The sequence below is a fragment of the Ranitomeya variabilis genome, chromosome 6, assembly GCF_051348905.1.
Source record: "Ranitomeya variabilis isolate aRanVar5 chromosome 6, aRanVar5.hap1, whole genome shotgun sequence".
In the NCBI taxonomy this organism is placed as follows: Eukaryota; Metazoa; Chordata; class Amphibia; order Anura; family Dendrobatidae; genus Ranitomeya; species Ranitomeya variabilis.
The window spans coordinates 534720479-534728349 of record NC_135237.1 but is presented as its reverse complement, the minus strand read 5'-3'; positions in this window follow the sequence as shown (position 1 = coordinate 534728349).

Here is a 7871-nt window from a genome sequence, read left to right as displayed (position 1 = left end):
AGAGCTTTCACACAGACCGCTCTCCAGCGACCAACGATGCCGAGGTCCCCGGGTAACCAGGGTAAACATCGAGTTGCTAAGCGCAGGGCTGCGCTTAGTAACCCGATGTTTACCCTGGTTACCAGTGTAAAATGTAAAAAAAACAAACAGTACATACTCACCTTAGCGTCCCCCGGCGTCTGCTTCCCTGCACTGTGTGAGTGCCGGCCCTAACAGCAGAGCGGTGACGTCACCGCTGTGCTGTACTTTCACTTTACGGCCGGCGCTCACTCAGTCAGTGGCAGTGCAGGCCGGCGCTCACTCAGTCAGTGGCAGTGCAGGAAGCGGACGCCGGGGGACGCGAAGGTGAGTATGTAGTGTTTGTTTTTTTTACATTTTACACTGGTAACCAGGGTAAACATCGGGTTACTAAGCGCGGCCCTGCGCTTAGCAACCCGATGTTTACCCTGGTTACCAGAGTAAAACATCGCTGGCATTGTTGCTTTTGGTGTCAAGCACGACGATACACGCCGGTCTGATGACCAAATAAAGTTCTGAACTTTCAGCAACGACCAGCGATATCACAGCAGGATCCTGATCGCTGCTGCCTGTCACACTCAACGATATCGCTAGCCAGGACGCTGCAACGTCACGGATCACTAGCGATATCGTTTAGTGTGAAGGTACCTTAAGCTCGGTTCTGCACCCATATCTCTGTAGGAAGCTCGGTTCTGCTCCAATATCTCCAGAGTAAACTCTGTTCTGTTCCCGTATCTACATACCAGCCTGTTTTTAAAGCCTGTTATCTCTACTTCTTCAATGCAATGGCCAGATGTAAGCAGGGAAAAGGAGGGACACCGCGACTCGAGGGCCACTACCTTGTGATTGCCCCCCAGGCTGAAAAGTGCCAGCCAGCCCCTGCTTTTACTGCCAATGTCTTGGTAACTATGTTTCATTTTTGTCACAAATCGGACATTGATGGCAAAATAGTTCACTCTGTGACGTGTGCAGGCATCCATTTTAAGAAACCGAAAGCGTCCCTTGAGAGTTTTTTTTAAGTTCTTCCTTTTGTTTAAAAGCTTCTTCGATTACTAATTTTCTAATACTCTCTCTCTCCAGAGAAACACCAAGCTTGAGGGCCATTTCCCCATTCAGACACATAAAAGCTGGTCGTGAAAGTAATGAAATAGGCACACTATCCTTTACAATAAGCTCTATGATCTGTTTTTTAAATGTATCTATTGTCATTGTCACAGTAACTTTGTCACTGACAAAATATCTTACAACTGATGGCTGCAAAGTTCTCTGCTCCTTTGGCTGGAAGAGCTGGGCACTGGTTCATTGGTTTGGATGCAGTCTTTCTCATCCACTGCTTTCAGTACTTCTGGATGAAAGCGCTGTAAATGTCTCTTTAATAATAATAATAATAATAATAATTTTATTTATATAGCGCCAACATATTCCGCAGCGCTTTACAACTTATAGAGGGGACTTATACAGACAACAGACATTACAGCATAACAGAAATCACAGTTCAAAACAGATACCAGGAGGAATGAGGGCCCTGCTGCTCGCAAGCTTACAATCTATGAGGAAAAGGGGAGACACAAGAGGTGGATGGTAACAATTGCTTTAGTTATTTGGACCAGCCATAGTGTAAGGCTCGGGTGTTCATGTAAAGCTGCATGAACCAGTTAACTGCCTAAGTATGTAACAGTACAGACACAGAGGCTATTAACTGCATAAAGTGTATGAGAACATGATGGAGGAACGTGATTATGTTGTTGTTTTTTATTAATAGGCCACACAGGGATAATTAGGTTAATGCGTTGAGGCGGTAGGCCAATCTGAACAAATGAGTTTTTAGTGCACGCTTAAAACTGTGGGGATTGGGGATTAATTGTATTAACCTAGGTAGTGCATTCCAAAGAATCGGCGCCGCACGTGTAAAGTCTTGGAGACGGGAGTGGGAGGTTCTGATTATTGAGGATGCTAACCTGAGGTCATTAGCAGAGCGGAGGGCACGGGTAGGTTGGTAGACTGAGACCAGAGAGGAGATGTAGGGTGGTGCTGAGCCATGGAGTGCTTTGTGGATGAGGGTAGTAGTTTTGTACTGGATTCTGGATTGGATGGGTAGCCAGTGTAATGACTGGCACAAGGTAGAGGCATCGGTGTAACGGTTGGCGAGGAATATGATCCTGGCAGCAGCATTCAGGACAGATTGGAGCGGGGAGAGTCTGGTAAAAGGTAGGCCAATTAGTAGAGAGTTACAATAGTCCAGACGAGAATGAATAAGTGAGACAGAAACTAGATTAGATTAGAAACTCTGGTAGGAGCATTTTTATCTTTGCCTGAATATGCACTGATCTTGGCTTCACATTTGTTTTCGTCTGGATCATTTGTCATACACTGCTTACGGACATAATGTTTTCTATCTTGAGTGATGGTGAAATGTTCAAATACAGCTGATTTAATGTGACGCTTCTTTGACTTTCTCAGGTTTTTAATTCTGCATTCACAATCCAAATGACAATTGTTTTTCCTAAAAACAATTGTACAAAATTATTGCCAGGTCGTACAACTGATATAGTGGTCAGTAATACTGTTATTCCTCATGTACTCACAGTTAACTGATGCAAAGTTTGTTGAAAGGATAATACTTCTTAGGCCGGGGACACACACAACGTATAAAAAAAGGTCCGTTTTTCACAGATGAGAATCGCACAAATGTTTCCAAAACAGTGATCCGTGTGCAGTGCGAGGATGCGATTTCCTCACATCAAATGATCCCTTTGACATCCGTGTGACATCCGTATGCCGAGATTTTCTCGCAGGCTTGCAAAACCGACATCTAATGGATTTATGTGCTCAAATGTTCGTTAAAAAAATATATATATATATATATATATATATATATATATATATATATATATATAGATATGTCATTGAAACACATATATATATTCTGTATTTATATTTAATTCAGCACGAGATATATTAAAAGCCGGTAATTCAATTGCCGGCTTTTCATTACTCCATTTCGTACTATTGGATTAATAATGGATAGGTGACATAATTGACGCCTCTCCATTATTAACCTGGCTTAATGTCACCTTACAATAGCAAGGTGGCATTAACCCTTCATTACCCCATATCCCACCGCTACACGGGAGTGGGAAGAGAGTGGCCAAGTGCCAGAATAGGCGCATCTTCCAGATGTGCCTTTTCTGGGGTGGCTGGGGGCAGATGTTTGTAGCCAGGGGGGGCCAATAACCATGGACCCTCTCCTGGCTATTAATATCTGCCCTCAGTCACTGGCTTTACCACTCTGGCGGAGAAAATTGCGCGGGAGCCCACGCCAATTTTTTCCACGATTTAACCCTTTATTTTACACGCTACAGCGCCCACATTTTGCATATACACACTACTAACATTAGTAGTGTGGAATATGCAAAAAAAGGGGATATGAGATGGTTTACTGTATATAAACCATGTCTCATATCATGTCGGGTTTCGGAAGGAGAAATGAAAAGCCGGCAATTGAATTACCGGCTTTTCTAGAGAACACCGCTGCGTATTTCTCGCAATGCACATGCATGGTCCGTGTGTAATCCGATTTTTTCTCGCACCCATAGACTTGCATTGGCGAGTCTCGGCCGAGATACGCTGACAATCGCAGCATGCTGCGATTTCACTCGGATCCTGAATACGGCGGAGAAAATATCGGATGATGGGAGCTGCACCATAAATTAACATTGGGCCGAGTGCTATGCGATTTTTTATCGCATAGCACTCGTCCGTATTACGGTCTAGTGTGACCCCGGCCTTACAGTCTTCCTCTTCTGAGTAGCAGCTGTGAGATGCTTGGAAGACGCACACCTAGTAAACATCTAGTCTAGAGGAGGAGCTTTACTACTAAGAATTTGCAACACATTTTCAGTTTCATACATAGTAAGTAGGGGGGTTAGGGCAGCATGAGGTTAACCAAGTGTAAGATTAGATAAGGGCAGTGGAGAACAGTGACACACAAGAAGTAAGAAATGTCTCTATCTCCAGCAGAACTGCTTATCACTGTTGTTCATAGTTTGATAGAACATATATATTTGAGTAACACTTATAAAATTCATATGAAAGTTCAATTATGAAATATTAATCCATTTTTTTTTTAAAGCTGGAGTCGGTACATTTCTACCGACTCCAACCAAAACTAACTCCGACTGACTCCACGACTCCGACTCCACAGCCCTGGCTAAAGCCTCAAATTCAGGAAAAAAAAACAACAAAATACCCCAGGCCATGGTGACTTAATCCTCCGTAACATAACAGTAAAGTGTGTCCATACAACAACCCTCATACCAGAAGCGCTCCAGCTTTAATGGAAGACATATTTAGTGCTGTCATCTGTGGAAGACACGATGGATCCAAGAGCTCCGTCAGTGGAGGTGAGGAGGTGGGGGGTGAACGGTAGGAGACACAAATGTTTGGTGATTGCAGTAAGTTTTAAAGAAAGTTTAAACTGCTGACATAGAAGATAAGCAACAAAATGTCCGGTTTCTGCCATCTGCTAGGCCCTCTGAATGGCCATAATGCCCGTCCACACTAGACACGTGAGATCTTCACTTCAGCCTTCATAAAAAAGAAAAACACTCAACACTTCCCTGTGCGGTGCAGAATGTTTAAAGAATGTTTTCCGTATTATTAGCTGGGAACAATCTACATGCACATGGTATGCGCACCACGAGATGCCACCGTAGACCGAAAGTAGCCAGTTATGTTCACGTCTTGTCCAGTCCTGTACTGCACCTTTGTTTTGATGCCACCGTGGTTTACTTTAATGCCACTTGGCCTACATTTCCCACGGTGGAACTCCAAAACAACAAGTAACGCATCAAGACCGCCATTTCATAATCCAGCATGTATGGAAAGCGCATATTTGTAGTCAGGCACACAACCGCTTCCAGGGCTGGAGAATCCTGACAGAGAACAGTGTGCGCAATGTGAGGATTCACAAGTCTGCAGCCACACAGAGCATCTGTAGACTTGCAGCCTCAGGCCGGACCACTCATCTAAACAGAAGCCCACTGGTACAAGAGGCGCACAACTCTATAAAACTAGCGCAAATAGTCAAGGAGTTAACAGCTCGTTGACAAGGTTACCGGCCGCCTCTTCTGTGGACCAGTTTCTTTGACAATGGTGGGATTGTCTATTCCAGCGCTTCTCTGAGGCTGCAGATGGAGAGCTGTCTGAGTCAGTCCATGAAAACATTTTGCCACGGACCGATAGACTTGCATTGCCGATTGTGATCTGAGCATAGCCATGTGATGGGGGGGGGGGGGGTCCTACTGCTCAATATCACCAACTGCAATCCTATACTACAAGTATCTTCAGGAAGATGGCAGCCAAAAAAAAAATTAAAGCTGTTTTCCATTTAAAAAACAACTGTAAAGCAGAGCAGGTAATCACCGTCCCCCGGTCCAGCGGTGGCGCACCACTCCAATGCAGATGTATGAGCCACTGAGCTCAGTGACTGGCTGCAGCTGCTATAGATGTGACGACACCACTGCAGCCAATACACAGATGCCCGGTCGGCAGTGGAGAGTCGGTGCTGGACGCTGGGAGGACGAGGACTATTACTGTTTGTCGTTTTACAAGCTGTGATCACTGCATTTTAACCATTTGTATGCTGCTGTCAATCACTGATTACGCTCCCCTTCGTGTTTGTCGGGGTCCGATGGGTCACAACTAAGATGCAGTTGAATGGATGAGCAGGTCGGAATGCGGTGAACGGACTGGCAGCAGCTCCCCTGAACACAGCGCCATAGAAATATATGAAGGGGCCATGCTGGGGTCAGGAGAGCCGCTGCCAGTCCGTGCACAGCGTTCTGATCTCACCCCCATTTATATGGCATCTGACTGCAGCCTTATAACAGGTTTCCTGAAGGTTCTGTGCGTGTACCATCTGCGTCCTCAGTCGCTATCTTGGCTGAAAAGAACCAAAATCTCACTAGGATTCTCCTATGAAATCTAAGAACATCATGATGTATGGGCAGAGATCCTGCTTCCGGTGATGTGTCACTTACTGGGCTGTTTACATACAATCTGTGGCTTCTCATCAGCAGATTACCACTCCAGGACTAGGTGTCTCGTGTCTCCTTGTCCAGCCACGCCCCCAGCACTGATTGGCTGCTCACAATCAATATATATTGTAGAGAAAGCAGCCAATACAGAGCTCAGCATTCTGAGCTCTGCTACATCAGAGCTCAACAGAGAAGCTGCGATTATTATCACAACTGCTACACCCAATAAGTGACACACCGCTGGAATCAGGGTCTCTGACCCTACATCATGCTGCTGTCAGATTACATAGTAAAAACCTGCTGACAGATTTCCTTTAAGGTTTAGAATTTTTTTGAAACCACTAAAATATGAAGAAAAAAACAAGCCTCAGAACTTATAGTATCACATAACCGCCACAGCTCTGCAGAAACCACAGAGAAAAACTAGAGGGACTAATGGCAGCAGCTCTCACTAGAGTATCCGGACTATTGGGGTCTCACTGCCGCCCCCTTTGGTCAAGATTAGCAGCAAAAAACCGATACATAGCAATGGGGACAAGTCAGACATTTTAATTAGCATCGATACAGAAAAGCTGGCGAGGAGCCGCACGCCCCCGAGAGCCGCACACACAGCTGCCCGCACCCAGGCAGGATGGTCGGGCAAGAAATGAAGAAATCCCCCCTTACAACCAGCGAGTAGCTACAAGTGCTGGGAGTTGTAGTCTCACAAGCCGAACATCACCGCCTTATCCTATGTGACCACACTGCTCACGGAACTACAAGTCCCAGCAAGCAACTCGCGCTCCTCCAGCAGGCAGCGGCCCGCGCTTTACCACCTCCGCCTGTATATAACGCTCACTCACCAGTCCGTCTATCTGCACTTGTTTCACCGGGATCTCCGCCGCCGGGACCAGGGCCGCGCTGCCGGCTTCTCTCCGAGAGGCCATCTTTTCAGCTGCCGGATAGAAAGAAAGAGAGCGAGGGCACACGCGCGGCGGAAACAGGAAGTGGGCGAAGGTCTGACGTCATCCAGCTGAGGCGGGACTTGACGAGCGCCATCTTAGTTATGGGCAAAGACATTCACTCTTGTTGTTTTGACACTTTCTTTTAGGCCCCAAAATAGCGTCATATGGAGTGTGCTCAGTCAGTCTGCCTCACTATGAGCACAGTGCTGAATAAAAAAATACTAATACATCACTGTGTAGGGTGTTCATTTTGCAGTTGTGTATAGTTACTTGTGATGCGATGGGGCTGTGCGCTTCACGAAGGGCTTTGTTGTCGACAGTCCTGAATTTTCAAACATTCCTAGCAGTGTGCCAAAAATGCCATTATGGGTGGTCCGAGGGGTATTGAATTTCTCTAACTATACCTCATTTAAAAAATAAAACCCGCCATTGTGAGATTTCTCACCTCTCCTCGCTCGTCACGTCGCTTTGCTCGCCGCCGCCGCGCACAAACGTTTGCACTGCTTGGAGCTAAACAGGAGCTGGGGATGAGGCCTGCATTTTTTGGATATGAGTTTCGGGTTGAGGCGTCTGAAGGTTGGGGTCTAATTGAACGGGCTTTATACACATTTTAATTTTAAAAAGTTTTTTTTTTTCAAAATTATTCCAAAGATAGAAAGTTATAGCATGTTGGTCGCTGGGGATCCGACCCCTGGAAGTTCGTCACAACCTTGAGGACACAGGAAGCGGATTTTGCACAGCCCCATGTTAAGTTTGTGCCCCTAACAAGCGGGCATCGCCCAGGGAAGAGCACATGCCCCTACCCTCTGCGGAGGATTTATTCCTGTCAGCATCAACATGGCGGCACCACGATATGTCCTGTAGTCACACA